This window comes from Suncus etruscus, chromosome X, assembly GCF_024139225.1.
Source record: "Suncus etruscus isolate mSunEtr1 chromosome X, mSunEtr1.pri.cur, whole genome shotgun sequence".
In the NCBI taxonomy this organism is placed as follows: domain Eukaryota; kingdom Metazoa; phylum Chordata; class Mammalia; order Eulipotyphla; family Soricidae; genus Suncus; species Suncus etruscus.
In genome coordinates this window covers 49,871,104-49,895,506 of record NC_064868.1, presented here as the reverse complement: position 1 = coordinate 49,895,506, position 24,403 = coordinate 49,871,104, and the positions used below count along the sequence as shown (strand labels likewise).

Sequence of the window (24,403 nt, the reverse complement as noted above, 5' to 3'; positions counted from 1 at the left end):
CCAGAAACCCAAAAATGAAATACTCAGGAAGAATCAAGAGTCAAGAACATCATTGCAGAGAAACTTCCAGATTTGAAAACTGCATGCAAACAAATTGTGCATACCCGAAGAGTACCAGCTAAAAGAGAACTTAATAAAACACCCTAAGACACATTCTAGTCACAATAAAGAAATTCCACAGATAGGAATATAATACTGAAAGCAGCAAGATCAAAAAGGGAATTTTTATTCAAAGTAACACCCTTAAGATTTACAGCAGACCTGTCACAAGAAATACTCAAGCCAGAAGACAGTGGTGTGATATAGTGACAAAACTCAATAAAATGAATAATTTGACTAGAATGCTACACCCAGAACACTGATGTTCAGGTTTGAAGGACATATACATAGTTTCATGGATAAACTACAGCTAAGAAATTTTACAGACTCGGGGCCGGGAAGGTGGCGCTAGAGGTAAGGTGTCCGCCTTACAAGCGCCAGCCAAGGAATGGACCGCGGTTCAATCCCCCGGCATCCCATATGGTCCCCCCAAGCCAGGGGAGATTTCTGAGCACATAGCCAGGAGTAACCTCTGAGCGTCAAACGGATGTGGCCCAAAAACAAACAAAAAAAAATTTTACAGACTCAAAACCAGCCTTAAATAAAAACTTAAAGGTCTATTTTAAGACAAGACAGACCATAAGACACACCAAACTCCTACAAAAGATGACATTAAACCCAAAGACAATTATCTCTTTCAACGTCAATGGAATAAATTTATCAGTAAAAAGACACAGTAGCGGGCCCGGAGAGATAGCACAGCAGCGTTTGCCTTGCAAGCAGTCGATCCAGGACCAAAGGTGGTTGGTTCGAATCCCGGCATCCCATATGGTCCCCCGTGCCTGCCAGGAGCTATTTCTGAGCAGACAGCCAGGAGTAACCCCTGAGCACCGCCGGGTGTGGCCCAAAAACCAAAAAAAAAAAAAAAAAAAAGACACAGTAGCAAAATGGATCAAAAGGCTGAATCCAACATTCTGTTGCCTATAACAAAGCCATATTAATAGTCAAAACAAACATATATACATTCAGCATCAAATGTTGGAGAACAATCATCTAATCGAACAACTCCCTTAAAAAACTGGAGTGGGGGGCCCGGAGAGATAGCACAGTGGCGTTTGCCTTGCAAGCAGCCGCTCCAGGACCAAAGGTGGTTGGTTTGAATCCCAGTGTCCCATATGGTCCCCGGTGCCTGCCAGGAGCTATTTCTGAGCAGACAGCCAAGAGTAACCCCTGAGCAGCGCTGGGTGTGGCCCAAAAAACCAAAAAAAAAAAAAAAAAAGGAGTGGGGGGCCGGTGAGGTGGCGCTAGAGGTAAGGTGTCTGCCTTGCGAGCGCTAGCCAAGGAAGGACTGCAGTTTGATCCCCCGATGTCCCATATGGTCCTCCCAAACCAGGGGCAATTTCTGAGAGCTTAGACAGGAGTAACCCCTGAACATCAAACGGGTGTGGCCCGAAAAACCAAAAAAAAAAAAAAAAACTGGAGTGGGCCTGAGAGCCTAGGGTTTGAGACCAACTCCTGCAAAGAATCCCTGAAGAAAGCTAAGACAGAGGGGCCCTGGACACGCCTGAACAGGAATGAGTTCAGGTCGCCACCACCGACACCACTATTGAGGGCTCTTGAGCGCTGTGGGTTTGAAAAAACACTGGAGCAAGTTGGGCCCAGAGGAGCACATCTCTAGTAAATGAACTCCACCATAAAACATAAAAGATAAAAGTGTGGTCACAGAGCGAAGTGGAGCAGCCATGCACTATTTATAGAACACGAACCTCATCACAACATGGAGTAAGAGTTGCACTTTAAATGTGGCAATAGGAAAACAACGCAGGATGACAGCATACATAGAGAATAAAGATGGCAACTCTGATGACCCCAAAAATGCCAACCACCTAATTAACCTCTCAGATAAGGAGTTTGTAATAGAAATATTGAGGATGTTTGAAGAACTCAAAGAAAGCATAGATCTGAATAGTCAGAACAAATATAGACTCAAAATCAAAGGCTGGAGAAAAATCATCCAAGCAAACAACATTCTAAAAAATCTGGGATGGCCATATTACTATCAGATGTGATGGGTGCAGTTAGAGAAATAACTACATTGAGAACTATCATAACAATATAAATGAATGAAGGAAGTAGAAAGCCTGTCTAGAGTACAGGCGTGATTGGGTGGGGAGGAGGGAGATTTGGGACATTGGTGTTGGGAATGTTGTTCTGGTGAAGGGGGTGTTCTTTACATGACTGAAACCTAACAACAATCATATTTGTAATCAAGGTGTTTAAATAAAAATATAAAAGATATAAATAACACGAAAAAAAAAAGAAAATGCTGGTTGAACACTCTGACTTAACACATAAGATGTCTGAAATGGGGGCCGGGCGGTGGCGCTAAAGGTAAGGTGCCTGACTTGCCTGCGCTAGCCTTGGACGGACCGCTGTTCGATCCCCCGGTGTCCCATATGGTCCCCCAAGCCAGGAGCAACTTCTGAGCACATAGCCAGGAGTAACCCCTGAGCGTTACCGGGTGTGGCCCAAAAACAAAAAAAAAAAAAAAAAAGATGTCTGAAATGCTTTTAAAATACTCTGATTTATCATAAGTAGTTTCAGTTTATTCTGAAAGAAAGCGAAGGTTTAATTTACAAATTTTTCCAGTCACAACATGTGGTCAAGCCCCAAACCCTGAAGTTGGTCTTCCACTGCCACTTACTAATGATGGGCCAGAAGACCCTTTGATACCAGATAGCATGGGTCAGCCATTACTATGCTAATGCTAATGTGAAGGAATCTCCAAATATTTCACCTGAATATTTTTATCTCATAAAAGAAACTAATGTAGCCCAATCAACTGAATCAGAGAGTGGATCTGTAAGTCTATCACCCAAACCCCCTTTAACACAGACCTCAAGGGAGTGTGGTACAGATCCTATCCTTTCCCCCATGGACATCCAGGGGAAGTGATACAGACCCAATCTTTTCTCTAAAATGGTTAGTCATAAGAAATGGTGGCATAAATACAGTATCAGAACTAAGTTTTCTCCACCAGGAAAACAATTTACCAAAATAACTAGTTATTAAGGAAATTGAGATTAATACAGATTCAGAAACAAAAGAACCTCATCAAGAAAATATTTGACCATTGATACCAGTTTATAAAGGAATTGGTGATGATACAGAATAAGGAACAAATTTCCCCAACCAGGAGAATAAAATGGCTCCAACATATGAAGGATTATATATGGATTATCTAGTTTGGTTTAAGAAAGCATGCTCTAAGTACGTTCCTCTTTTTCCATATTGTCTTTGATACCTTGATACCTGGAGTGATGTGGCAAATTGGACACAACAGATTCTAACCATCTCAGTATTTACAGTGGAAGACATCGTTTTATGAAATAGCAAAAGGAAAATTTAAAAAACTAGATCACTCTGAAAGTAGGTTGCGGGAATAAAGTTGTCTTATGAGATGCTAGCATGAGAAGGGGAATGTAATAATAATGTAAATAAGCAGGCAAGATTACCACTTGTTGTTTTAAGGATAATTAGAGATGTTGCTTTGAAGTCTTCAGAAAAAGTTGACTCTGAAGCAAAATACCTCAGTAATTATGCTAAGATTGTGCAGGAAACTACAGAGCCATATGAAGATTTTCTAGGTAAATTAAAAAAAGCGATTAAGACACAGTCGTAAATGGTACATATAATAAAAAACTCCCAACAATAAATTTAGCACTTAATAATGCTAATGAATATTGTCAAGCAATGTTATGCCATATAAAAAACAATAATATGAGGTTACCTACATGCTTGTAGAAATATCAGTATTGAATGGATTTACATGGAGTCCATTATGTTGAGTGAAATAAGTCAGAGCAAGAGAGATAGATGCAGAATAGTCTCCCTCATCTATGGGTTTTAAGAAAAATAAAAGACATTTTTGCAATAATCCTCAAAGACAAAGAGAGGAGGGCTGGAAGGTCCAGCTCATGACATGAAGCTCACCACAAAGAGTGGTGAGTGCAGTTAGAGAAATAGCTACACTGAGAACTATCACAACAATGTGAATGAATGAGAGAAGTAGAAAGCCTGTCTAGAGTACAGATAGGGGTGGGGTGGGGAGGAGGGAGATTTGGGACATCAGTGATGGGAATGTTGCACTGGTTAAGGGGGGTGTTCTTTACATGACTGAAACCAAACAACAAACATATTTGTAATCAAGGTGTTTAAAGATATTAATAAAAAAAGAAATATCAGTATTTACAATTAATCCTTCTCTTTCCAATGGTTATTATAATTTCCTCTCCTGCTTCTGCTGCCACCTATGTGACTTCTGCTAGCCTAGCCTGTCCTTGACCCCCTCCACTGCATGTTTAACACCATATGTTATTCAGATGCAAACTCCAAGGAATCAGGTCAGTGACTTGTCCGCTCCACCACTACTGCCCCATTAATAGCATATACTATTCAGATGCAGACTAGGGGAAACCAGGTAAATGAATTTCACCCAATAAAAAATACCTGGAATTTTTCTTAGGTGTGGTAATGGAGTTCATTGGGCAAGAAATTGCCATTCGGGGCCGGAGAGATAGTACAGCGGTGTTTGTTTGCCTTGCAAGCAGAAGATCCAGGACCTAAGGTGGTTGGTTCGAATCCCGGCATCCCATATGGTTCCCCGTGCCTGCCAGGAGCTATTTCTGAGCAGATAGCCAGGAGTAAACCCTGAGCGCCGCCGGGTGTGGCCCAAAAACCAAAGAGAGAGAGAGAGATTGCCATTCAGTTTCCCAACACCTCACTGGCAAATAAGGAATGGGTTCAAAACCAAACCTGCAAAATCAGGTAAATGCCTTAAATGTGGCAATATGGGACATTTATTAAAACAATGCAGAGCACTACATCTTTTTTTTTAACTTTATTTATTTATTTATTTATTGGTTGTTGGGCCATACCCAGTAGTGCTCAGGGGTTATTCTTTTTTTTCTTTTTTTATTTTGAATTATGAGAACAAAAGATGCAAAGAAAGAGGACAAGGTAAAGTTACAGTGGAAGGACAATCAGCCATAACATAATTCTCAGAAGAAGTCCCCTTGCTGATATCTTAACTTTGAACTTTCAGCCAAAGAATGTTAAGATATAAATATATAAGATATAAATAAAACAGAATCCATGTACAATTACTTTGTCCCTCAAGTCCCCAGATTGTACCACATTATAATATTTCTTAACAGCACACAAGGCAATCTAAAGCCATAAAACTTATGTAACTCCTTAAACATTAGAGGCATAGTATTTTTTACATTTCCATGTACATGCATATTAGCTAAAGTTAACCTCAAAATTTAAGTGGGTGCATTTTAAGGATTAGAGTCAAAGGAGCACAGTAAAAACGGTGTTAGAGTGGCAATTGTTGTTTGCATAGGCCCACCAAAATATGAGAGGCATGGAAAGGAATAACCTTGGCCTAAATACAAAGAGATCCTACGCCTGAAGTTTCCTGGCATAAGACCAACTCTAGGCTTCAGGCAAGTTATCATCCAATCCAAGACATTGTCTGTAGTGCCAACACACTTTTCACAAAGTCTCTGTTGTTGGAATCATGTCTCTGTATTAAAGATCCTGGAATCTGCATATCCTACATTGAAGTCATGATGTGGAGCATATTCTCATTTCACCTCACCATGAAAGGGCAATGCAGGAAGGCCTGTCCTGTAAGCAGGTCGTTGTTGTTAAGTCTTCTCAGTGTTAAAGGAAGTCTCTTTTGAGCAGGTCGATGTCAGAGCAGTGGTAGGGTCTTCCGTGGTAGAGGATTGCTTCCAGGTGATGTTATAGACAAACCTCACCATTAAGGGGCAATACAGCAAGCCCTGTCCAGTAAGCAGGTCATTGTTTTTGTTAAGTCTTCTCAGTGTTAAGAGAAGTTTCTTTTGAGTAGATCGATGTCAGAGCAGCTGTAGGGTCTTCCCTGGTAGACGAATGCCTCCAGGTGATGTTATATACAACCTTCGATGTTTTGTAGATGTCTTCTCTAGATCAGGGGTGAATGGAGAATGCCCATTCTTCTGAGGCCTGTACCAGGTCTTTATGTCAATGTTCAGGGTGTAAGGTCTCATTACACTACAAGATTTGTGTGTTCCCATCTCTATTAGATAAGAACTTATTGGTATATATAGTATTTTTCCATTTTAGTGTGCCTAAGCAAACAAGAAATAAAGCCACGTGGTGCTATCAGATATATGGGGGCGTAAGAACATTTCCAAGAATACCCATGACTTGGTTCAAACATAAGCATTAAACTGAGGGATTCTTTCACACCAAATTTCATATTGAGCAGTTCACAAAGAGAAGATAAAAAACATGGGGGGAAATCATCACTGTATAAGAAAATATTCATCAAAAGTTATAGCCATCAAAGAAAACACCCATAAAATGATGAAGAGACATAAGTGTCCTTTTTTGCCTTTTAAAATAGTTGGGTGGGTGTTAACTCCAGGGCACCAATTTGACCTGTGACTTAGGACTCTACAGTACTTAAGTTAGAAAGGGCAAATGAGGAGTAATGATGATAGGAGTTAAGGAAGTTAAAGAGAAATATGATCTTATGAAGGGGTATGCAAAAGGGCAGAGTACAAACTGGACATTCTGCATATATAAAAACATAATTCAATGATAGTGAGTACTATTAATGTTTCTTGTGTGCGCAGGTGCGATCGCCCCCGCGCAATTTTGAAAATATAAACTGGACAGAGTTTACCAGTGACTTCAAGAAGCTGGGAGGCCAGAAGTTCAGGGCCCCACCCAAACCCTCCCTAAGGAGCTGAATGGATAATGGGGGAAAGCCTAGGGTACCTTCGAGCTCCACCAAGGGGCCCAACTCACCGGCTTGCCCAGGCATGTGGCCCGGGGAAGCCCTGGAGATCTGGAGCAAGGTGGTAAAGGGGTGCTGGGGTTACCCAAGTCCTGCACCCCCACTAGGCCTGGTTAGGAAGGCCTCCGGCATGGCAGGAGCCTGCCAAACCCCCTCCTGCTAGACTCCCGGCTCCCAAGAAGAAGAGCCACTACATCTTTTTGTAACAGTTCAAAAATCTGTCTGCTCAAGACCATGAATAACTCAACCTATCTTGGGAAATTGGGTAGGGGGCAGATCCAAGCCAAATCAAAATCAGGGGACCTTCCGTCAATAATTTAGCTTCCCGGTCTAGACAAAGGGAACTCTGCAGCTTAAGTTCATTAAAGACTGCCACTTCAAGAAGCTGTGGTTAAATATACCCTGTCTGGAGGACTTGATTGTCCTTAAGCTCAATGCTCTTATAAAATTAGGTCTGTCATAACAGAGCCACTCCCTCAAGAGACTGTAGGGATGATTTTAGGAAAAATCAGTTTAATGCTCAAAGGAATAGTAACTCACCTGGTGATTATAGATTCTGATTAAGTGTGGGAAATAATAGCTCTTGTCTCAGTGCCCACAGTCTGGACTTTAAAAAAGGTAAAGCAGCTTAATGTTATTACTTCTTTATGTTATGCCTGGAAAATCAGAATGCGTCATGGAAGGAGTATTTTGAAGTACTAAATCTGAGACTTCTGTTAATAAATTTATAGATTTTACTGCTAAGCAGAAAGAGAAAATTCCAATGTTAACTCTTGAAATTCAGGGCAGAAAATTTGCAGGCATGTTTGATTCAGGTGCCGAAATATATGTGATTTCTTTAAGATATTGACCCTGAAATTGAGCCCTAAACAAAATGCAACACATTTTAGAAGGGATAGGAGAAGTTTTGCCTTCAAATTTAGTTCCCCAGAGTAGTAGATATTTGAAGTGTATAGGACTGAATAATCGACAGGTGATATTCATAGCATACATAGTTCTGTTGTTTTTGAATCTATGGGGACATGATTTTCATAAGCAATGGAGAGCAGAATATTACATTTCTCATCAAAATAAGCCCAAGTATGTTAATTCAGAAGTTTTGCCTTTTTAATGGGAGCCACTGGGTTCAAGTGCCTAGAACACATTCCAACTAAATGGAAATCTGATATATTACAATCTGAATTCCTCAGTGACCCATCCACAACATGAAATTAGAGGTGCTTAAAAATTTAGTTAATGAACAATTGAGAATGGGACATATTAAAACCTCATTTCCTAATTGGAATTCTCCAGTAGTTATTAAGAAGCCATCAGGTAGTTGGAGACTTTTAATTGATTTAAGGTCTGTAAATTCACAGATGGTTTTGATGGGCATGATGAAAAATGGCTTACCTTCACCAGTAGCCATTCCAGGAGACTGGCCCTTGATATTAATTGACTTAAAGAGCTTTTTATATAATATTTCTATACAACCAAAAGACAGAAAACACTTTGCCTTTACAATTCCTTCTCTAAATAACAATGCCCCTGTGCAGTGATTTCAAAGGATGGTTTTGCCACAAGGCATGGCAGATTCACCCACCACTTGTCAAATTTTGTTGATGTGGTTTTATATCCCACTTGTAGAAAGTTCCCCAGGTCTATTTGGTAAATTACATGGATGACATTTTACTATTGGCGCAGAATCACAAAAAATCGCAATGTATTTATGAATTTGTTGTTAGCTGCTTGCGGAGTACTGGGCTAACAATATCCACAAAAAATCCAGACTTTTTCTCCCTTCCAATACTTGGGATTTGTAGTAGAGCATACTTTGGTGTGTCCACAAAAGATTTCCATTTATCATAAAAATATAAGGACTCTTAATGACTTTCAAAAACTTTTAGGTAATATGCATTGGATCTCTCCCTATATTGGGATCCAAATGCAGACATAGTAACTTGTTTATTACTTTGGAAGTAGATCTGGACTTAAATAATCTCACATGTTTGACTCAAAAGGCTCAACAGAACAACAGAATTAGAACTTTTTATGGACCTGGTTCAAATAGTTCTATCTTGCCAGGTTTATACCTGGAGAGAAATTATGGCTTTTAATTTTTGCAACCTCTCTTTCTCCTAGGGGTGCTATTATTTAGATATCAGGGCCCCTAGGGTTTATTTTCATAACAAACAGCCTCACACATGTGCCTTATTTGGAGCTGATTTCAGCTCTTTTTTTAAAATGATTTATCTTTTGATTGTATTTCCAAAGAAGTGATTGATGTGGCATTATAAAGGTAATTAATCATTTAAAGCCAAGTACATTCACTTGAAAGAGCCAAGCCAGACAAGTATGTATGTATGTATGTATGTATATGTATATATATGTTTTGTTTTTTGGGCCACACCCATTTGATGCTCAGGGGTTACTCCTGGCCAAGCACTCAGGAATTGCCCCTGGCTTGGGGGACCATATGGGACACCAGGGGATCAAACCACGGTCTTTCCTTGGCTAGCACTTGCAAGGCAGATACCTTACCTCTAGCGCCACCTCGCCGGCCCAAAGGTTTTCTTTTTTGTTTTGTTTTTTGGGCCACACCAGTTTGATGCTCAGGGGTTACTCCTGGCTAAGTGCTCAGAAATTGCCCCTAGCTTGGGGGGACCATATGGGACGCTGGGACATCGGGGGATCAAACCACGGTCCTTTCTTGGCTAGCGCTTGCAAGGAAGACACCTTACCTCTAGTGCCACCTCGCCAGCCCAAAGGTGTTTTTTGTTTTTTGGGTTTTTGGGCCACACACGTTTGATGCTCAGGGATTACTCCTGGCTAAGTGCTCAGAAATTGCCCCTGGCTTGGGGAGACCATACGGGACACCAGGGGATCGAACCACGGTCCTTCCTTGGCTAGTGCTTGCAAGGCTTACTTCTAGCACCACCTCACCTGTGTATATTTTAATAAATTACAAGTAAATACAAGAATGCCACTAACATGAGGTAATGAGTTTTTTATCATAAATTAATATAAATGCTGTGATATATGTAAACATATATACTATATTTGATATATTTGAATTGATTTATGTAATCTTCAGGTGTTCTACTATTTTATACTAAATAAAAGCAATGAATAATAGTCATCTTAGTTATAGTTTGTGTATGCACATAAAGTTAGAATTTGACTGTATATATTGATTTCAGATCTTATCATCAGAGCAAGGCTCAGAACCATTTCCCTGTTAGGTTTTGATCCTGAAATAATAGTGTTGTCAATTCCTAAAAAGGAAATAGAATGTATTAGTGAGCCCCTTTAACTAGCTTTATTTGATTTTTCAGAAGAAATCTCCTCCAATTATCTTGCTGGAAAATCCTCGAACTTCTTAAGAGGATGCGTTTTGTGATTTCCTCTATTATCTGCTCCTCCCCTATACCTTATACCACCATGTTTTACATTGACGGGTCCTTATCAGGAAAAGGAGGTATCATGTGTTTCAGAGCCATGCAACATAATGATTTAGCTTATGTGGTAGAATTATTTAAATGTTCATAATCAAGTTGTTCAAGATTTGCTGCAACAATTACAATAATTTCTGCAAAAATGTTCTGAGCCAATATTTATCACTCATATAAGAGTTCACTCTAGGGACCGGGAAGGTGGCGCTAGAGGTAAGGTGTCTGCCTTGCAAGCGCTAGCGTAGGACGGACCACGGTTCGATCCCCCGGCGTCCCATATGGTCCCCCCAAGCCAGGGGTGATTTCTGAGCGCATAGCCAGGAGTAACCCCTGAGCGTCAAACAGGTGTGGCCCAGGAACCCCCCCCCCCAAAAGAAGAGTTCACTCTAGCCTCTCAGGGCCAATAGCTAAAGGGAATGAAACTACTGATCCCCTGGCCATACTAATATTTATGTTTCCTTCAGAAGAACATTCATCATTACATACAAATGCCCGTATTTTGCATGTCAATTATCATATTCCATGGAGGCAGTCCAGAAAAATAGTTAATATGTATGCCATTTCCTTGCCCTTGAATAAAAGAACACATGTAGCTGGGGCCAATCCCTGAAGGTTACAGATTAATGAAATGTGGCAAATGGATATTACATATGTTGAATTTTTCCCCAAAAACTATCTTCATGTGGTAATAGATACATACTCCCATTCTATATGGGGAGTTCTAAGGACTTTTGAAAGAGCTAAAGCAGAGTCTAGCAGGAGGGGGTTTGGCAGGCTCCTGCCATGCTGGAGGCCTTCCTAACCAGGCCTAGTGGGGGTGCGGGACTTGGGTAACCCCAGCACCCCTCTACCGCCTTGCTCCAGATCTCCAGGGCTTCCCTGGGTCACATGCCTGGGCAAGCCGGTGAGTTGGGCCCCTTGGTGGAGCTTGAAGGTACCCTAGGCTTCCCCCATTATCCATTCAGCTCCTTAGAGAGGGTTTGGGTGGGCCCTGAACTTCTGGCCTCCCAGCTTCTTGAGGGATCTCTCTTTCTTGGGAGCCGGGAGTCTAGCAGGAGGGGGTTTGGCAGGCTCCTGCCATGCCAGAGGCCTTCCTAACCAGGCCTAGTGGGGGTGTGGGACTTGGGTAACCCCAGCACCCCTCTACCGCCTTGCTCCAGATCTCCAGGGCTTCCCCGGGCCACATGCCTGGGCAAGTCGGTGAGTTGGGCCCCTTGGTGGAGCTTGAAGGTACCCTAGTCTTCCCCCATTATCCATGCAGCTCCTTAGGGAGGGTTTGGGTGGGGCCCTGAACTTCTGGCCTCCCAGCTTCTTGAGGGATCTCTCCTTCTTGGGAGCCTGGAGTCTAGCAGGAGGGGGTTTGGCAGGCTCCTGCCATGCCAGAGGCCTTCCTAACCAGGCCTAGTGGGGGTGCGGGACTTGGGTAACCCCAGCATCCCCCTACTGCCTTGCTCCAGATCTCCAGGGCTTCCCCGGGCCACATGCCTGGGCAAGCTGGTGAGTTGGGCCCCTTGGTGGAGCTTGAAGGTACCCTAGGCTTCCCCCATTATCCATTCAGCTCCTTAGGGAGGGTTTGGGTGAGGCCCTGAACTTCTGGCCTCCCAGCTTCTTGAAGTCACTTGTAATCTCTGTCCAGTCTATATTTTCAGAATCGCGCGGGGGCTATTGCCCCCGCACGCACAAGAAACATTAATAGTACTCACTATCATTGAATTATGTTTTTATATATGCCGCATGTCCAGTTTGTACTATGCCCTTTTGCATACCCCTTCATAAGATCATGTTTCTCTTTAACTTCCTTAACTCCTACCATCAGTACTCCTCATTTACCCTTTCTAATTTATGTACTGTAGAGTCCTAAGTCACAGATCAAAGTGGTGCCCTGGAGTTAACACCCACCCAACTATTTTAAAAGGCATAAAAAGGACACATATCTCTTCATCATTTTATGGGTGTTTTCTTTGATCGCTATAAGTTTTGCTGAATATTTTCTTATACAGTGATGATCCCCCCCATGTTTTTTATCTTCTCTGTGTGAACTGCTTAATATGAAATTTGATGTGAAAGAATCCCTCAGTTTAATGCTTATGTTTGAACCAAGTCATTGGTATTGTTGGAAATGTTCTTATGCCCCCATATATTTGATATCACCATGTGGCTTTATTTCTTGTTTGCTTAGGCACACTAAAATGGGAAAATACTATACATACCAATAAGTTCTTATCTAATAGAGATGGGAACACACAAATCTTGTAGTGCAATGAGACCTTACACCCTGAACATTGACATAAAGACCTGGTACAGGCCTCAGAAGAATGGGCATTCTCCATTCACCCCTGATCTAGAGAAGACATCTACAAAACATCGAAGGTTGTATATAACATCACCTGGAGGCATTCCTCTACCAGGGAAGACCCTACAGCTGCTCTGACATCGATCTACTCAAAAAAGACTTCCCTTAACACTAAGAAGATTTAACAAAAACAATGACCTGCTTACTGGATAGGGCTTGCTGTATTGCCCCTTAATTGCGAGGTTTGTCTATAACATCACCTGGAAGCAATCCTCTACCACGGAAGACCCTACCACTGCTCAGACATCGTCCTGCTGAAAAGAGACTTCCCTTAAAAATGAGAAGACTTAACAATGACCTGCTTACAGACAAGGCTTCCTGCATTGCCCTTTCATGGTGAGGTGAAACGAGAAGACACTCCACATCATGATTTCAATTTAGGATATGCAGATCCCAGAATCTTTAATACAGAAACATGATACCAACAACAGAGACTGTGTGAAAAGTGTGTTGGTACTACAGACAAACAATGTCTTGGATCGGACGATAACTTGTCTGAAGCCTAGAGTTGGTCTTATGCCAGGAAACTTCGGGGGTAGGATCTCTTTGTATTTAGGCCAGGGTTATTCCTTTCCATGCCTCTCATATTTTGGTGGGCCTATGCAAACAACAATTGCCACTCTGACACCGTTTTTACTGTGCTCCTTTGACTCTAATCCTTAAAATGCACCCACTTAAAATTTGAGGTTAAATGCACCCACTTAAAATTTGAGGTTAACTTAAGATAATATGCATGTACATGGAAATGTAAAAAATAGTATGCCTCTAATGTTTAAGGAGTTACATAAGTTTTGTGGCTTTATATTGCCTTGTGTGCTGTTAAGAAATATTATAATATGCTACAATCTGGGGACTTGAGGGACAAAGTAATTGTACATGGATTCTGTTTTATTTATCTTAATGTTCTTTGGCTGAAAGTTCAAAGTTAAGATATCAGCAAGGGGACTTCTTCTGAGAATTATGTTATGGCTGATTGTCCTTCCACTGTAACTTTACCTTGTCCTCTTTCTTTGCATCTTTTGTTCTCATAATTCAAAATAAAAAAAATTAAAAAAAGAAAGAGCTAAAGCAATTTGTACCTTCATGTTACAATGCTTTTCAGTTATGGGGTTCCTCCAATTCATTAAGGCAGACAATGACCCAGCCTACACCAGTAAAATTTTTCAATAATTTTATAAGGAATGACAAATCAAGCACATCACAGACATTGCTTATAATCTGAGAGGACAAGCCATAGTTTAAAGAGCTCACAGAACTCTGAAAATGTAACTATTAAAATATAGAAAGAGGCAAGAAACTTGCTTTCATTCTATCTTTAACATTATTTTCACTAAACTTTTAAAATTTACAGGGACCAGAGAGATAGTGTGGATGTAAGGTGTTTGCCTTTCATGCAGAAGGTCATTGGTTTGAATCCCGGCATTCCATATGGTCCCCCAAGCCTGCCAGGAGAGATTTCTGAGCGTAGAGCCAGGAATAACCCCTGAGCCCTGCTGGGCGTGACCCAAAACCAAAAAAAAAATACCTCAAGAAACCTATACCAGTGCAGAAAGACACTTTAAAGGGATGCTCACGTCCAAAAAAATTGATTCACCTATATGGGTAAAAATTAATAAGAAATGAATTTCTGGTAATCTCATTTGAGAAGGATATGCTTATGTTTTAATAGATGGCAACATGGTCAAGAAACTCTGGGTCCCACTTCTCCTTGTCAGAAGCAGGGTTCCTACAAATGAAATACTTCAGACACAAATACGTAATAAGGTAAATCTCCCCTCAAAACTGATACAGATCACTCAAAAGTATGAGAACAAGGAACAACCTGCAACCTCAATAGGTAACCAGGACAATAAGTTAACAATAAGTAATAAGGTAGAGACCATCGAGATTGGAAATAACAATTTCCAGGATCCTGATTCTGTAGAAGAGGAAATGAGTAGTCCTGCTCTCACAGGACTTCATAATTTAGAAAGCACTTGCTACTTAAACTCAGTATTGCAATGTATGTATGATATTCCCAATTTGACTGATTACTTTTACCAGAACCATTATAGGGAGGACATTAACAGGTCAAAACCTTTGGGACATAAAGTCAAGGTGGAAGAATAGGTGGCGCTAGAGGTAAGGCGCCTTGCAAGCGCTAGCCAAGAAACTGACCGTGGTTCGATCCTCTGGCATCCCATATGGTGCCCCCAAGCCAGGGGCGATTTCTGAGCACATAGCCAGGAGTAACCCCTGAGTGTCAAACGGGTGTGGCCCCCCCAAAAAAAAAACAAAAAAAGGTGGAAGAAAAAATTATATTCTAAGATTATATTGCTAAGAATATAAAAGCCTTGTGGGAAGGAAAGCACAGCTATATCTGCCCAAAAGATTTTACTATGACCATTGGAAAAATAGTTTTTCGGGAGACAGTCAACAAGACCCACATGAACTACTTCTATTCTTTTTTTTTTTTTTTTTTTTTGGTTTTTGGGCCACACCCGGCTGTGCTCAGGGGTTACTTCTGGCTGTCTGCTCAGAATTAGCTCCTGGCAGGCACGGGGGACCATATGGGACACCGGGATTCGAACCAACCACCTTTGGTCCTGGATTGGCTGCTTGCAAGGCAAACGCCGCTGTGCTATCTCTCCGGGCCCGAACTACTTCTATTCTTGATGGAGGATCTCCATCAGGACTTTAATAAAATTTGTAAAAAGAATAAACATATTGAGGAAAATAGTAATTATATCCCTAAATCAAAAACAGTAAAACACAAACAATATAATGAGTACATTGTTATTTATTACTACACTCTTTCAAGGCCAGCTAAAACACATATTCCAATGTCTCATCTATACCATAAATCTCAGACACCAAGATTTTTACTTATTTATCCTTGCCTCTGACATTCACAGATAAAAGCATGTTACAATTTTGCCTTGAACTTTTTTCCAAAAACGAAGAACTTAAAGATAATAATAGGGTTTTGTGTAGCTATTGTAAAGCACAACAGAATTTCTTAAAGAGAACAAATTTTAAAATTACTCCTGTGTTATTGACACACTTGAAATGTTTTCCCTATGAAAACTAGAAGGCAGAAAAACTGCAGACTTCTATGAACTTTTCTTTAGAAAACCTTGATATATCTCAATATATCGGGAATTCTAGGAATAACCCCCAAACAATACAATTTATTCTCAGTTGTAAACCATCGTGAATTGGAAAAGGTTCATTGCACAGTATATTGTAAAAATTCAGCAAGACAAGGTTGGTTTAAATTTTATGATCAAGAAGTTTCTGAAAAAAAGAAGTTTCTGAAATCTCCAAACCATCTGTGAAATCTTCAGCAGTTTATATTTTTTATTTATACCTTAAAGAGATATACAGCAACAGATACAGCTGTTTAAACTGTTTAACCAAATGCTATTTAGACATATTTATAATAATGGACTAAGATTTTTATCAAAAGAAAAACAATGGCAAAATGGTTTAGAATATATAGACTCTCACTACAGTGCTCATTATAATGTTTTAATGTCTTAATTCCTGTTTTCATAATAATCTTTAATATTTTGCTCATAGTGATTCATGGGGAGATATTTTGGATGCCCTACTTTTTGATGCAAGTGATATATTATGTTGGACTCCTAATACAGTAGTCATTATGATAATGTCTTAACAACTACTTTACTTTTTAAAGCAGTTTATTTATTTATTGACTGATTAGTTTTTGGGCCACACCCGGTGGCTCTCAAAGGTTACTCCTGGCTGTGTGCTCAGAAATCATTTCTGGCAGGCTCAGGGAACCATATGCAATGCCAGGAATTGAACCTGGGTCAATCCTGGGGTGGACGCATGCAAGGCAATTGCCCTAGGTCTGTGCTATCTCTCAGGCCCTTACGAACTACCTTAAATTTATCTTTTTCATTTGATTATACCTGCGTGTATGATTTCATGTATTTCTCCAGAGAGATCCTTAGATAAGACATTTTGTGAGAACCAAAATCTCTGTGCTTAAGACCAAGGTGGTCCCAAGCTCCAGTGAAGCCTTTTTCACTGTAGGCCAGAGTCTAGGCCAGAGTATAGGCTCACGGTACTTTCCACTCTACGCCCTCCATAGTTATAAGATAAAATCAGAGGGTATACCTTCTAAAGGAATGCAGAGATGTCAAGACCCTCCCTGTTCTGTTGAGATATAGGAACTAGGTGGGTCCGAAATGTTCCACCAGATAAGGCCCCCTTGACAACCAAAGTTGAATCATTGAGTCAGAGAAAGTTGGGAAATCTATTCCATGAAATGATGTAATTTGTGAGCAAATAGATATAGGCCAATCATGCATGTGGTGAAGGATGTTTGTATTATCAATGAAATGCTTGTACTGTTAAAGCTTGTAAGCTCTATATAAACTGATTGGAACTTTGAATTGAGGTTCTTGTCAAGACTCCACTGGTTGGATGAGACTTGCACCTTGGCTAGCCAAATAGCACTCTTTTGTGCTTTTATTATTTTGAGGTGGTCTTTGATTCTCAGCTCCTTTTTTTAATTTTTTTTGTTTTTGGGCCACACCTGGTGGTTCTCAGGGGTTACTCCTGGCTGTCTGCTCAGAAATAGCTCCTGGCAGGCACGGGGGACCATATGGGACACCAGGATTCAAACCAACCACCTTTGGTCTTGGATCGGCTGCTTGCAAGGCAAATGCCGCTGTGCTATCTCTCCGGGCCCCAGCTCCTATATTTTTGGTAGCCAACTCAGACCCTCCAATTTGACTGTGCTAAACTCATACTACAGTCCTTAGTCATTGAGTATGTTATTTACAATTTATTTCTGATTCTTGTTGGGTTTTTATTATATCAAGTGACTTTCTTCCTAATTTACTTTAAAGAAATGAACCTGGTTACCCAAAACTTATGATACTATACTTTGAAGTGCAGACTCCTTCTACAGTGCTCATTAACCATATTACTTAATATCTTAAACTTGAAAATTGTGATTGTTTTGGAAATGTTTTGTGCTCAATCTAGACCTTGAATCTTTTGTTTTCAGCAAAGTTCCACTCCATTAACGTCGAGTACTCCAAGGAACTGGAAAAGTTTTATACCTGACAGGTTGGTTTGATATTTAGAAGCACTTTGACTCGTTTTACCTAGGTTAATTTTCCAGGCACAACCATTGGATTGATCCTTTTGTCCATCTCTGTGTGTTTTGGGTGTAAGTGTGTTGGCCACCTCTGTGTTTCTTTAATATCTGTATGTGCTGTTTGTAATGTCTATTTATGTGGTATTTTGTCCTTTCCTATTAAATCTCTCTTATTAACCTTACACCTTCAGTTATTTAATTTGTCATTAACCCCTTTCATATAGATTGCTGGTGGGAATGCCCTCCTCCAGCTTGGCTCCTGTATTCATCACAGTAAGAAGATGATGTCAAGAATGGGGTCAGACAGCACCATTCATTTGTGAAATGCTTATGGTCCTCTCCAGTGGCTCGTCTTGCAGGATCTCATAAGTTTGGTTGCTGATGCTATGAGTCATTCTCCACAGTTCACCTTAAGACTGTTGTTCATGACTGGTTTTAGCTTTGAAGAAATCCTCGACTTTAAGACATCTCCTGATCTATAACTGCTGTGAACCATTTTCTCAGGTGCCACAAGACTACCGTATTTTACAGCATATAAGACAACTGAGCATATAAGACGACCGGCTACTTTTCGTGTTAAAATATAGATTATATTCGCCATATAAGATTACCTCTCTTTTAATGCACACCAAATGGAAATTAAAAAACATAAGTTTTGATTTCAATATGGAAATTTTAATTCAAATCCTTATGTCATGCTTGTACTTAGCTGGAAAACTGTCACTTATAAACATAAGGCTATTTGTCATTAAACATGTAAAAATAAAACAGTGACCTACATTGAGAACAGGGAGAGGCTCCTCCAAGAGCAACTGGCTAGGGTGCAGTGATTAATAGGACAGCTAGAGGGAGACAGAGTGCCTCCTCTGTGTTCCATAAAAGTTGAACAGATGGGGGCCCGGAGAGATAGCACAGCGGCATTTGCCTTGCAAGCAGCCGATCCGGGACCAAAGGTGGTTGGTTCAAATCCTGGTGTCCCATATGGTCCCCCGTGCCTGCCAGGAGCTATTTCTGAGCAGACAGCCAGGAGTAACCCCTGAGCACTGCCGGGTGTGGCCCAAAAACAAACAAAACAAACAAACAAAAAAAAAGTTGAACAGAGGGGGGCCGGAGAGATAGCATAAAGGTAAGGTGTTTGCCTTTCATGCAGAAGGATGGTGGTTCGAATCCCAGCATCCCATATGGTCCCCTGTGCATGCCAGGGACGATTTCTGAGAGTAGAGCCAGAAGTAACCCCTGAGCACTGCCGGGTGTGACCCAAAAAGAAAAATAAAAAAGTTGAACAGAGGAATGCGGGAGGTTAGAAGGGGGAGGATCACTCATTCCTGAAGCTGGAGTAATTTTCAGCAGGCCGTATACTGGTGTATAAGATGACCCCAGACTTTTTTTTTAATTTTTTTTATTTTTAATTATGAGAACAAGGATGCAAAGAAAGAGGACAAGGTAAAGTTACAGTGGAAGGACAATCACCCATAACATAATTCTCAGAAGTCCTCTTGCTGATATCTTAACTTTGAAATTTCAGCCAAAGAACATTAAGATAAATTAGACAGAATCCATGTACAATTACTTTGTCCCTCAAGTCCCCAGATTGTAACACATTATAATATTTCTTAACAGCACACAAGGCAATCTAAAGCCATAAAACATACGTAACTCCTTAAACATTACAGGCATAGTATTTTTTTACATTTCCAAATACATGCATATTAGCTTAAGTTAACCTCAAAATTTTAAGTGGGTTCTTTTTAAGGATTAGAGTCAAAGGAGCACAGTAAAAATGGTGTTGGAGTGGCAATTGTTGCCACATCCCACTCAGGAGGAGCACACACCAGAAGGTATAGTGCTCTCCTGAAAAGGAATTAATTGCCAAAAAGGCCCGCTTAGAGCAGTCAAAATCACTTGACCCTTTGCGTGGATTGTTTGGCCATAATTCCAAAAGTGGCTGTAACTATCTCTCTCTTTATTTTTAACCTATATTAAAAATCAGACCTTAGTAAATTCTTTCTAACAAAGGAGGACAGTACAAATCCCGCCAAAAGTCTCCCACTTAACAGCTCCCTGTAATTTTTGCTACTTTGGCGCCAAGATCAGGTTTTTCCCAAAACTTAGCTCATAGTTAATCAATTTTCAGTTTTTCCCCTGCTTACTCAAAACAAGGTAATTTTCAGTTTTCCCCCAAAACTCTAAAACATTTCTCTCTCTTCCCACTTCCCTGAAAATTACCTGTTTCCCTTCTGCTTACCCAAAACAAAGCAAACCCAAAACAAACTGCCTTTTCACCTTCAGTATTGGTTCTTTAATATGCTAATTTTAGCCAGGGTCCTCCATTCTTTTCCCAGTTCCTTTGATGTCAAGAATTTGCACCCTGCTTTCCAAGCCTCAAACCTTTAAAAGTCAGCCAGCTCAAAAAATAAATTTGTCTTCGTCTTTTCAGACGTAAGTCCCCATACATTCTGTGTGGTCTCATTCATTTCTACAATATTGTTCCGTCATTTGCCATTCCGTGTACCCACTCTCTCCCCGTGGAAGTTTTTCCCGAACTCCACGAAGGATCTGTTTGCAGGTGCTGAAGACTGCAACAGAATTGGCTCACAGCAATTGGCGCTCAACGAGGGGCCATTAGGAGAGGGTAAGCTATCATCTTGTCCTTTCTTCTATCCTTTTTTTTCCTTCTCTTTTTCCTTTTAGGACACGGAATTGGACCTCGCCAGGTTGCCTAGGAACCCCTGGAAAGTACCAGGTTTTAAGGCGAGAAGGTAAATGGGAACATGGTTCAAAATTATTCTAAGCAACAAATTCTTTCTGATACTATAAAGTATATTCTAAGAGCTAAAAATTATGCCATATCTCCACAGCAGATAGAGCAATTTATTCTATTCTTAGAAACTTATAGCCTCTGGTTTATTGAGAGGGGTACTCTATGTTTGGAAGATTGGCTACAAGTACAGCAGGATATCCAGGATGTATATGAAATGTATGGTCCTGATGCCCACCTAAATCTTATCTATACAATTTGAACAGAGGTTATGGAGGTGATTGATGATAGACAAGAATTAGTACATGCAGCCCAAACTACCAGGGCAGAAATGAAATATAGTTATAATCAGCAGTCCAGGCAGAAGACCAATATAAATTTTAAAAGGAGAACTAGTGATCAGGGGCTTGATAAAACAAAGGACGGCTCAGAACCTTTAACAGCTAATATGCCAGTTCCTTCTATAGCATCTCTAAACTTAGAGACAAAAGTATCCCCCAGAAGGCACCAAGAATATACTTCAGCCTTCGAGGGTACTATCCAGGAAGCTGGTAGGACAGGCAATTTGGAATTTTGTTTCCCTTTGATCCTAGATCCTTTATGTTTGTCAATTTATGTGCTGTGTGAATCTAAAAGTTTGTCTAAGTGTGCATTTAAATTGTATGTCTGAAAATTGTGTGTCTAAAATCAATGTGTGCTTCTTTAATATAACTGAGCATATTACAAATGTGCAATTTTAAAAAAACAGCTTTTTCCTAGGTCAAACCTCGCCCCAGAGAAAAGCAAAAAAAAAAAAAAAATGTGCTTGCGCTTTGAATTCAAGCGGCTTCTAGGCTCTGAGAGGGAAGGAACCCTCCCCCCCACAGAGTTTTTTTGGTCATCAAAATAAGGTCTAAATTTCTCAAGGTTTCCAAATTTCTCTTTCTAAAAAGTTTTTAATAAATCAAAATTGTCTAATAATGTTGCAGTTAATTAAGATTTAACCATTTTTAAATAATATAAATTTCGTGTATGCATGATATTTTTTACAACTTAATTTTAAGAAAAAAAATTTTTCTTGGTCACATAAATTTATTACTGTGTAATATTATCATTGGTCATAATAATATTAAAACTGGTATCAAATTGTGTTAATTCTTTATTGTTATCTAAAATCATAATACATCTAAAAACTAATTTTCAATCGTTTTTGATAACATCTAGCATTTTATTTACTTATATTTTTATAATAATTAAGAGGAATTTTCATCATTTCCATCTTTAAGCCTTAATATAAGTTTTCAAATATTAACAAATAGCTGGCATATACCACCTGTCAGCACTGGTCTCAATTTAGTTAAGGTGTAATTCATCTTCAAAGGATGCCCTCAAATTTTCAACAAATTTTAGTACCTTTAATTGGTAAAAGGGGACTTATACCCAAAAGTCTACAACTTTAACAATTAATTAATCAGGCCATTTCATTTGTCAGTCTATTAGTGCCAAATTATTTTCAAAACACTAATCTAATGCTTTATATGGTAAAATTCTAGTAATAAAGCATGTTTTTAACCTCATGTTACAGTGCTCATGAAATCAAAGCTACATAACTTATTGTAACTTAAATTACTAATTGCAATTTCAAAAATTTACTTGTTGCTCTGTGCTTTCAGCCTCTTAAAATCTTTAAATTTATCTTTTGTTTGTACTCAATGGCTACCTTAATTTGCATATGTATAAACAAGAATGCCTTCTCTGCAAACCACATTTGCAAACAGCTTTCAGTGGCTGCCCCCCAAAAAAAATCTTCTCCAATCTTAAAATTATATTTTTAAACATATGTATACAGTATAATCAGGTCAATTATGTGGTTTTCTTAACAAACATTTTCTCTTCTTTTTAAGTATAAAATCATTACTTTATAATCTTATTGCTAGTATGTTAAAAGCTTTGCTTCTTTTATTTTTCCTTATATTTCTAGCCTCTAAATATACCTACCACCACTACCTTATCTACTTGCTTATAAAATGCATTTAAATATTATAACCATACATAATTTACCTTGCCTTATAACCAATCTGTACTAATTAATATTGTAAGTGCTTTTACTTAATTTTCATATTTTTTATTGCAAATTAACTTTTATCCTCCCACAGAAACAAAAACACGTGCACCTCTAAAACAATCTTAGAGTTTTTTTGAATCTAATCTGCTCAAATCCCACTAATCAATTTAATCCTTTCCAGGAATTGAAACTGCAAAATTATACCAGTCAATTGCATTCCCTTGCAATCAAAGTAACAAAAATATTTCCTTCTTTCTTTCTTATAGGCAAAAAAAAATACAGCTCCTTTAACATCCTGGAGAGTCCCAGTTGGAATTGAGGACCAGTGTTCCCACCTTATATTGTTCCATATGAGAAGGGCTATCACAATAAAACATATGGCAGGATTGATTCAGGCTAAAGATACATCTTGTGACTGGAGACAAGAGACACTGGGATTCTGGAAATTCCTAGTTAGAATCAGGGACTGGAGCTCCTTCTCTAGGATGACACAGCTGAAATAGAACAGCAGATCAATCTTATTTCAGATAAGGCGGTAGACTGAGGAACAGCATGATGAACAGTTGGTAGCTCCTGAGCTTGGAGATTCTCAGTTGGAATTGGGATTCTGAATTCCCTCTCTAGGATGACATAACTGATTTGGGACTGCAGACAGACCATATGTTAGGACTGTGGCAGGCCAAGTCTATAGCATGGGGAGGAAACAGAGGTGAAGCTGTGTGCCTGTAGAGTCCCAGTTGGAAATATAGGGAATGGATAACTGTGCCTCAGAAAACACACATCAGTTGGGACAGCAGAGGGATGGTATGCAGGACAGTCTCAGGATATGTATCTTTGGGGAACCGGTGGTGTCACTGGATGGGAGGATGATCCCAATTGTAATTGGGGATCACAGGTCCCACCCTAGGATAAAATACCTGATTTGGCACAGCAGACAGATGGGTTGTGATGTTGGGCAGCAGTTTGAGACTATATATCAGGGGGTTGGTGGCAGAGGCTCTGTAAATCTGGAGATTCCCAACTGGAACTGGAGAATGGAGGATCTTCCATGGAATATGCACATGAGTTGGTATGTCAGGATGGGTGGCAGGCTGAGGCAACATCTTGGGAATTACAGAGGCAATGGGAGCCTAGAGAGTCCCAATTGGAATCTGGAACCAGAGGGACTTCCTCAATTGATGAACATGAGTTGGAATAGCAGATGGATGAGATGTCAGGACAGGTGGTAGGTTGAGGTTAAAGCATGTGCTGGGTGACACCAGTGTTTGGGCTGAGAGAATGCATAATCCAAGTTGAATTTGGTACTATAGTTCCCCCCATTATAGGGTTAACTTGAGAAAGGTCAGCAGATAAAACAAATGTCAGGATACATGGCAGGCTGAGGCTGCAGGTAGTTGTGGAATGGCAGTGGTGCTGGGAGCCTAGAGAGTTCCAGTTGGTATCAGGCACCAGAGCTACCTTCCTCAGATGATGTTCCTTGATGGGGATGTCAGATGGTATATCAGGAAGGGCAGCAGGCTAAGGCTATATCACAGGTGGGAGAACTAAAGAAGTGCTTGGGGACTGTGAAAAACTGTGAGTGCTGCCTCTGTGTGTCTACTGTCCTCTTGCGTGAAACTCTTGGGAGTGGGCCGAAAAGAGGCTCCAGAAAACTCGCTCTCCCAGAGGCCATTTCCAGGGCGGGACTCCAGAACATAAAAACCAGCTAGGCTTTGAAGAAGCCGGGTCCTCTGTTTGTGACATCAGGCTGGGAAAATCCACGAAACTACGCCTGCACAGTGGGGCCTGACTGTGAAAAACTGTGAGTAC

General features: G+C 40.1%; 1 protein-coding gene across 1 annotated transcript in view; it reads left to right on the top strand.

Moving 5' to 3' along the window:
* ELK1 (ETS transcription factor ELK1) overlaps window positions 1-24,403 on the top strand; it is a 679,088-nt gene that overhangs the window by 408,390 nt on the left and 246,295 nt on the right. The window lies entirely within an intron of this gene.